The sequence below is a fragment of the Triticum dicoccoides genome, chromosome 2A (genome assembly GCF_002162155.2).
Source record: "Triticum dicoccoides isolate Atlit2015 ecotype Zavitan chromosome 2A, WEW_v2.0, whole genome shotgun sequence".
In the NCBI taxonomy this organism is placed as follows: domain Eukaryota; kingdom Viridiplantae; phylum Streptophyta; class Magnoliopsida; order Poales; family Poaceae; genus Triticum; species Triticum dicoccoides.
In genome coordinates, this window is record NC_041382.1 from 599377730 (window position 1) to 599387189 (window position 9460).

At 44.7% G+C, this 9460-nt stretch overlaps 2 long non-coding RNA genes across 2 annotated transcripts; one reads left to right on the forward strand and one right to left on the reverse strand.

Moving 5' to 3' along the window:
- Positions 1-4306: 4306 nt before the first annotated feature.
- LOC119359662 lies at positions 4307-6919 on the reverse strand. Its single transcript, XR_005172618.1, has 3 exons — positions 6233-6919; positions 5777-5917; positions 4307-5498 (listed from the first exon to the last, which is right to left on the reverse strand). It is a non-coding gene; the product is annotated as an uncharacterized LOC119359662 (long non-coding RNA).
- A 383-nt stretch (positions 6920-7302) lies between these two features.
- LOC119355621 lies at positions 7303-8669 on the forward strand. Its single transcript, XR_005171627.1, has 2 exons — positions 7303-7618; positions 7756-8669. It is a non-coding gene; the product is annotated as an uncharacterized LOC119355621 (long non-coding RNA).
- The last annotated feature ends 791 nt before the right edge of the window (positions 8670-9460 follow it).

The following is a 9460-nucleotide window of genomic DNA, read 5'->3' on the forward strand; positions in this document are numbered from 1 at the left end:
GTGGCCGCGACGACGACGATGGCCATGGCAGCTACATCTCGGTCAACGAAGAAAGCGAGAGCGAGGCGCGAGGGGGGGGACGAGGGGATTAGGGTTCGTCTAACGCGTCGGGGAGTGTTTTATACATCACGGTGTTCCACCGGATGATCGACACGGCGACGGCAGCGGCTACGGCGGCGTGGATCTTCGCCACGCACAGGTTCTACCATCTCCTCTGTACAAAGATTAAAGAAGGCCTCTGGACGGGTTGGGCTGCACTGTAGCTAGAGGCCAATAGTGTATAGTAAGCTTTCTCTTATTCTTTTTCAGTGAATTTATTTAGATCCTGTTTTTCAATTAATTTAGATGTCCAATGATTTTTCTTTTAGTTTAAACTTTTCACATAAATACTTAGTGACATAACAGTGCTGCACAAAAAGTTTCAGGTCATTTGTAATGGTTTAAAATAATTGTTTATTTTGAAGAGGCCAATTTAAATGTTATTGGTCCACTGAAAAGTTTATGTGGTTAATTTAAAAGTTCATCTGATGTTGGATTCACTTGGACAATTACCAGGGGATTATTTATATTATTGTACACATTTTCGTCCTAGTGTTTGGTGAAATAATTTCTGGACTTTATAGTTTAAATTTGAGTTTGAACCAATTTGAGAGTGGGATTGTTTTCTAAATGCAACTTAAATATGATGATCATGCTGACATGGCACATTATCATGTGGTCACCGTAGCTAACCACTAGGGGCGTTACAAAAGCCATCAGAACATACCTACAGTTTCAATACACATTTTCTGAGAGAGAACCACCTACACTTGTGTTGAGGTCAAGATATTCCATTCCAACCATATGAATCTTGATCTCTAGCCTTCCGCAAGTTGCTTTCCACTCAAATCTTCTTTCCACCAAATCCAAATCCTGTGAGAGAGAGTTAAGTGTTGGGGAGACTATCATTTGAAGCACAAGAGCAAGGAGTTCATCATCAACACACCATTTGTTATTTCTTGGAGAGTGGTGTCTTCTAGATTGGCTAGGTGTCACTTGGGAGCCTCCGACAAGATTGTGGAGTTGAACCAAGGAGTTTGTAAGGGCAAGGAGATCGCCTACTTCGTGAAGATCTACCGCTAGTGAGGCAAGTCCTTTGTGGGCGATGGCCGTGATGGAATAGACAAGGTTGCTTCTTCGTGGACCCTTCGTGGGTGGAGCCCTCCGTGGACTCGCGCAACTGTTACCCTCCGTGGGTTGAAGTCTCCATCAACGTGGATGTACGATAGCACCACCTATCGGAACCACGACAAAACATATGTGTCTCTAATTGCGTTTGAATCCTCCAAACTCTTCCCTTTACATTCTTGCAAGTTGCATGCTTTACTTTCCGCTGCTCATATACTCTTTTGCATGCTTGCTTGAATTGTGTGGAGATTGCTTGACTTGTGCTAAGATAGCTAAAATCTGCCAAGAACTAAAATTGGGAAAATGCTAGATTTTTATTTGGTCAAGTAGTCTAATCACCCCCCCTCTAGACACCGATCCTACACATATCCCAGGAAAACACAATCCACAGTCTTTGATCCAAGCTTCCGCTTCTTTGGAATTGGAACATTGACTTTCGCCAAACAACCCCATGTTCGTAGATAAGAGAGTTTTGACCTTTTCTTCTCCCATTCCTCAAATGGAGTTATCTCTTTGTTCTTTGTGGGAACTCAGTTTAGGACATGATATACAGTCAATATCCCCTCCCCCCACCATGCCTTGGAGAGACCCGAAGTGTCTAACATGGCGTTAACCAAATCTGTTAGAGTACGGTTCTTTCTTTCGGCCACCCCATTTGACTGAGGTGAATAGGGAGGCGTCCTCTCATGGATTATACCATGTTCCGCACAAAAAGCATCAAATTCATTGGAAAAATACTCTCCACCACGGTCGGACCTAAGCCTCTTGATTTTTCGATCAAGTTGGTTTTCCACTTCAGCTTTATAGATCTTGAAAAAGTTCAAAGCCTCATCCTTAGATTTTAGAAGATACACATGACAGTATCTAGTGGGGTCATCAATTAACGTCATGAAATATTTCTTTCCACCTTTTGTCAACACACCATTCATTTCACATAGATCTGAATGTATGAGCTTTAGTGGTGCAAGATTTCTTATTTCTGCAGTCGTGTGAGACTTACGAAGTTGCTTAGCTTGCACACACACTTGACACTTAGATCCCTTGACGGTGGTGAAACTAGGGATTAAGTTCAACTTCGCTAGTCGCGACATGCAAGCAAAGTTAACATGACAAAGACGTGAATGCCACACATTGGATTCACTATTGTTGCAAATATGATTAACAACTTTATTGCAAACGTCTGATAAGGATAAATGAAACAAGCCTCCTGACTCATAGACTTTACCAACAAAGGTTCCATACTTGGATATTACAAATTTATTCGACTCAAAGACAAGCTTGTAGCCATCTCTACACAGAAGAGATCCGCTAACAAGATTTTTATTGACGGAGGGGACATAATGCATGTTCTTCAGCCGCACGATCTTCCCCGAAGTAAACTTCAGATCGACCGTGCCAACACCACGAACAGAAGCACTTGAACCGTTGCCCATCAGCACGGTTGAAGTCCCTGCGGTCTGATAAGACGAAAACATGGAAATATCACCGCATACATGCACATTAGCACCCGTGTCAATCAACCAGTCAGGAGAATGACATACTGAAAGAATAGTGAGAAATATACCATACCCAACATCCTTTATGTCAGTCTCTCCAATGACAACATTAGCGGTCTTGCCGCCTTTCCCAGGATGACGCTTGTCATAGCGATTAGGGCAACTAGGAGCCCAATGATCAGGATCCCCACACACATGACAAGCACCTTTCTTCTTGCCATTCTTCTTCTTGAAATTCGTGTGTTGCACAGCCTTGTTCTTCCCATCAAACTTTGCTTTTCCATCAAACTTGCCCTTGTTCTTGAACTTGTGGGGCTGGAAGTTCTGCTTCTGTACCACATTGGCACTAGATCCTCCCTCAATACCTCAAGCACGTGTGTCCTTTGCTCTCGCCTTTTCTTCCACATCAAGAGTGCCAATGAGATCCGAGACGAAAAACTACTGCCTCTTATGCTTCAGCAAGGTAGCAAAGTTCCTCCATGAAGGAGGAAGCTTAGTGATGATACCTCCGGCAACGAACTTGTCCGGTAGCATACAACTGAAGTGCTCAAGTTCTCTAGCAAATGACTGTATCTCATGAGCTTGCTCAACCACGGAGCGCTCTTTAGTCATCCTGTAATCATAGAATTGCTCCATGATGTACAGCTCAGTGCCAGCATCCGAGACCCCAAACTTGGCCTCGAGTGCATCCCACATATCTTTTCCATTATCAATTGACGCATAAGCATCAACTATATTCTCACCAAGGACACTCAAGAGAGCAGCCTTAAACAGAGTATCCATTTTCTGAAAAGCTTGTGCCTGTTGAGCATCAAGCTCTCCTTCAGGTTTGCCGAGAGTGGCGTCATAGCAACTCATGATTTGAAACCATAAAACTGCTCTCACGCGCCACCTCTTATAGTGAATACCCTCAAACATAGGAGGTCTCATGGAAGCAGCAAAACCACTCGGGGTAAATTACCTATAATAAGGTTTTTGAATTGTTGGAAATATGAGCAATTTACCAAATGATTTTATTAACAGAAATATTAGATAAAGCATGACTAATATAGCTGTGATAAAGCAAGTCATGCAATCTGACGGAGAGAAAGTAAATAGCATCTGCATATATGAACTTGAACTGAACACATCTAGGACAGACACTAGATCATGTTGCATATATGGAGTAGAACCTAACACATGTAGGGCAAGAACTAGTATGAGAAACTGTGGCAGGACATCTGACAGAAAGAAGAAGAACACATACGGGACAGCAGCAACAGAAGCACTGGACTTGCGGTCGACATCCTCTCCAGCCATGTCGTTGCTGAGGTAGTCGACGTCGGGGAAGTAGTCGTCGGAGTCCGTGATGAAGAAGCCAGTAGTCGCGCAGAGCGCTCCCCAAAAACCTTATCACCCTTCTCCCGTACATGACTCAAAAGGTGCGTCTCTCTGGGAGGAGCGACCTCCCTTTTAGATATCGGCTCGGCTCATTCCCGCAACCCGCAACCCGCAACCCGCAGCACGGCGCGGCGCGGCGCGGCGCGGCGGGCGGCGGAGGAGGAGCGCGCGTGGATATCTCTCTTGTTCTCATGCTCGTACAAGTGGGGAAAGAACCTCCCTTATAAGGAGGTCCAACTCCCACTAAACTAGCAATGTGGGACTAAACTTTAGTAGTATCCTTTGCCTTGCATAAATGGGCTAAATGGGCCTCTAGGATTTATTAGAAATTTCTGAAATAGTTATTGGGCTGCCCAAAATAGACTAAATTTCAACAGAACGCATGATAAGAAAAGAGACGTGCCAGTTCAAATAAAGTGCAGTGAGGGGTACATCTTAACTTTGTGCCAACGTAATTTGGCACCCAGATATATGTCCCGGATGATGCTGGTCTCTCGTACACCACCACATGCACAGTAGCGGGGACAGTGAATGTGCCACAGAATGTCGTTCAAAGCATTAGGGCCTCCTATATTTAAATTTCAGCATTCCATAGTCAATCAATAATTAAAACATATGAGTAGTTTGCTGCTGGATTGAACATGTTGCAATTGTGGACCCAAACAAGGACATATTGTAACAATATTTAGCTCGTTCTTCTCTAGATAAACTCAAATTGTTTCTCCAGGAATAGTCTTAGAAACACTGTATTTGGGTTGCCAACACAAATTGTTCAGGTCCAAACTTAGTCCTCACATGTTCCAACCATTTGTAGTTTCTAGGTAATTGTGGTCTAATTCTATATAAATAAATGCGTTAGGAATAAAAAACATCAATTTGATAAATTTCGTGTAAAGAAATTAAAGTACATGCTTACCTTCAGTAATTAAATTCCTACTGAATTTCATTGTTGTAGCAACTCACAGTTTTAATTTCTAACATTACTAACCTCATTCTCCATGCATAACCAACCTTCATGTAATCCAGTGGTGATGTATGATAATATAATTTGTTTGGATTCAGAAAACTCCACATTATAGATCAATTCTGGTCACCTATGTGCAGGGAGTGCACCATTTGTATAACTGGAATAAATTTGCATAAAATTTCCCAACAATTAATTACATCTGAAACAGTACAAAACAACTACAAGCTCTGTGTTGTTTCTTTGACACCAAACTACACTGGTAGCTCACCACTGCAAATTGCTTATGATTTTGGCAAACTATACTTCATATTGTTATACGGTAAGAGTGGTCAAAACCATAAAAAATATAAAAACTTGAAAAAATCTTACCCTATCTAGTGAGCTAATGCTTGTAGAAGCTACTCTGTATAGAAACATTGCCATGCGAGCGCTTAATTATCCAATCACTGACTCTGCATTTGAATCTCTCCTATTATATTCTCATTAGTCTGCTAGAAAAGAAAAGTAATGTTGACTTCAAACCTTGAAAACTCAAGTAAAAATAGAAAGACTTGGGAGATACTTTAAGCACTCATTTATGTAATAAAAAAAGCATCGGAATTATCAAAAAAATGTTCTGATTCAAAAATTCATTCCTTCAAACACCTTTCATCCTTAGACCTATTTAAAACAACTCACCATACCTCCGCCAAAAAATAGCTTAATAAGATAGCCATCAACAATTATACCTACTTAGTCTAGTTTGTGTTGATCGAGAATTCTTTACCTTCATAGTTCAGCCAATTATAGTTCTGCAATTCTTCTATTCCCAATATATGGCCGAACCCAGCTAATAGCAGTAATGGGGACTATGCCAAAAAAGAGTCGGTGTCTTCCATGCAGAAGATCCCAATCCAAATTCCAATCACTGCAAGAAGAACAAGATGAAGCTTAGCACCATCGGTGGTGTGACAAACTGACAATAATAATGAATCATGAATGGTGTTCAAAAAGTTTCCTAATATACCAAGCAGAGGGATATTTATCCATAAAAAATATGGCATGCAGTAACGACTGACCAATGTCGATCAAGAATAAGAATACATGCGATGGTATATACTAGTACCAAGAACCACACATTGTAAGAAAATCCTTTTGGTCAAGACACATCCTGACATACATACGTGCCATGAATGTTAACCCAAGAGTTGGTGTAGGAGGACACAGTGACCAAGACATATACCTCAACGATGCCATGCCCAGAACTCTGAAATCTTTTCTCAAACACCTGACGATCTGCATCAACCAGTCTTGGCTGACATTAGGTCGCATCAATGAACTCATTGTTAGCATACAGAGTGTGAGTGCGCGTGTGCATGGTCACCGCGCCTGTACGTGGCCTAGGTAGTGCGTGAGTGGGTTTGTGTACGTGCAAGTAGTGGCACACGATCTGGCCCGTGAGGCGTTCTGTAACTGTATATATACGCCCTCAGATGGCTAATGCAAAGTGTGTTGAACCTCATTCCTGCTTTCACTCATGCCTGACATGAAAATGTCGTCAAGCAGTTAGTACGCAAAAAAACCATGGCACACACAAATTGGAAGAAAACCAGACCGAGCAGGAATGAAAGCTCGCCCGAGGAAGGATTGAGGAAGAGTCGAGCTTGACCCTACGGCCCGAGGCTGCCTGGCCACCAGGCGGCGGTCCTTCCGCGGTTCCGCCTTCCCATCGCGCGAAACCAGGTTAGCACGGCTGCCCCGAGGAGTCAACCATGGATGCGCCCTTCCGCGATGGTGCCCAGCTTCAGCGGCATCTCTTCCATCAGGGATCTCAGCATTGGCGCCAAGATCTAGCAGCAGACGCATACCCGGTCGGGGCGTGGATGGCGCGGCGGTCCGAGCGGCGCGGGCGCTGGACGGCGCGGCGGTCCGGGCGGCGCGTGGCGCGTGGACGGCGCGGCTGTCCGGCGGCGTGTGGCGCGTGGACGGCGCGGCTGTCCGGCGGCGCGTGGAGAGGCATAGGTGGAGGTTGTCTGGCGGCGGTCGAGGCGGTGGCTGGCGCGGAGGCTGTAGGAAAGAGGTGGGGCGAGGTGCGGGGATTTTTGGTGGGGGGCGAAGCGGTACCGAGGGACCATGGAGATTGATCGTGGGAGTTTTTTTTGGTAAATGTTTGCCACCGGCAGACCGGCCAAAGTTTCGGCCGGTCGAGCGCGCATGGTTCGATCTCTTTGGCGATGGAAGCTCCTGACTTAGCTGCGTCATCACACACAGATACTAATTACAAAACACGTGGCTGTTGGGGCCCAGGCACCGCCGATGACTCGCGTCTTCTTTTCCTTATCCATTCGATGCTCATCCCCATTCCTATCCAGCCGGCCGCGTCTTCCTCCGCAGCCACAAAGCGCGCTCGTGGCCATGGCCGCCGGCAGCTCGATGCGCCTTGTTCGAATTGTGTGTGGATCGCCGGCGCCGGATGCCAGCCAGGGGCGCGCTCATTGCCGTCGCCTTGTCCGCCTCCGGCAGCAGCTGGATGCGCGCCATCTCCATGGCCGCCACAGCCAGGGTGTGCCGTTCGCCATGGCCAAGCTACAACCGACCACGGCGACGGCGAGTTTTGTGCTGGAACCAGGTTTTTTTTTTGCTGGATCCACCTTTTGTTTTGCTACAACCCCTTTTATTTTTTGCTATCATCCCCATTCGATTTTTTATGAACATCTTCGTTTTATGTTTTTTGCTGGAACTGGTGCCCCACTGTGCTGCAACCAGCTGGTGTATGTGCTACAAGGTCAGTGCCTCACCGGAGGAAGCTACATCCAGCGGCAAGGAGTGTTGCATCCAACGCCGTTCGATGTCGGGGAGCTACAACCGTGCACGCCGGAGCTGCAACCGACTACTGAGGGAGCTGCAAGAGGGGTGGCCGCTTTTTGCCGATGCTTTTTTTTGCCGAACCAATTTTTTTGTTTTTGTTGAAACCCATGTATTGTTTTGCTGGAACTGAAATGATTTTTTGCTTCATCGGTGCAGAGCTCTCAAATGCTCATCTTGTTTTTGATGGGACCTAAGTTTGTTTTTGCTGGAACCGTTTTTTGATTTTGCTTCAACAGACCACCGGACTTTGACCCGATGTGAAGTTTTTTGCTCGAAGAAATTTGTTGCTTCCAGATTTTTGTTGCTTGACACTGGCCCGCAGCGAGCCGGAGATGCAGAGATGCTGCAACCAGCCACCTGAGTGCTACCATGGGCATCACCAGAAGCTAGATCCAACAAATAGTTTTGCTATCACCAACTCTTTTTTACTGGAAACAGCTCCAAAATTTTGCTTCCACCATGTTCTGTTTTTTGCTGGATCCAGTTTTTTTTTTGCTTCCACCATGACGGCGACCACCGGCAGCGACGACGGCGACCGGCGGCCGGCAGCAACGACGGTGACCGGTGGGGAGGGCAGCGACAGGCGAGCGCACGGGCGATGCTTCGTGGCCGGGCGCATCGCTCATCCATGGCCGTCGGATGAAAGTTTTTTGTAAACTAGTCACGTCTCAATCAAACCATATCAAATTTTGCGGGTATAAAATTTTGAATTCAAACTTTAGGATGACAGAAATCAATGGCAATAGATTGGCTGAAGAACTTCTCCACAAAGAATGTAAGAGCGTAGCGTATTTAGTCTATTCCTACAAAGATTTCAGAATGTTTATTTTCTTGGGAGAAAATCAAAGTAACATATGAACATTGTCCAAGTGGACATGGCGTCAATGCAAAGTTGGAACAAAGATGCACAAAAAATAGGAGTGTTGGCTGAACTAAATTAGTTTTCTTCTTGGATTCGAGCTGCTTGTTATCTTCAGAATTTGAAGGCTCGGCGGCTGCGGTAAAGCCACCCATGCCATAGCGGGCACCGCCAGTGAGCAGGAAGAGTCGGATTTTTTTTTACCCCATTCTTAGTTTATCTCAGCTTTTCATGAAGTGGAACTACAGTTCAGACAAACAGTATCTATTGTGTATATAGTTTCAGAACATCTAGAAGCTAAAAACAGATCAATAAAGCGTTAGGTTCATGATAAGGAATTGGAGAGAGGAAATTTAGCATTTTCTCTATGACATGAATGGCATGCAAGCAACTACCTAATGCTTAGTTCTGTCAATATTAAACATGAGTTAAAAATGTCGCCGTGCTTCAACATCTTAACAGAGCAGAAAGGCTACTATTCTAGAATGAGACACTATACGGTATAAGGAAATTGGGCATATGCAGATCAAGGATTATAATAATTATTGTTTTGCAAAGCTAGCCAGGACTGAAAAAAGAACCCACACAAAATTTAGGATGACCAAAGCCACCCTTCCTAACTAAGATGAATATACAAGAAATGATAAATTAACACCGGATACATAAGTAAGTTTAATGGCTAAAATGAAGGAAATGCGTAATGTCATGGCACTTTTAGTTATTCATGTGCAAATTCAAAGCATG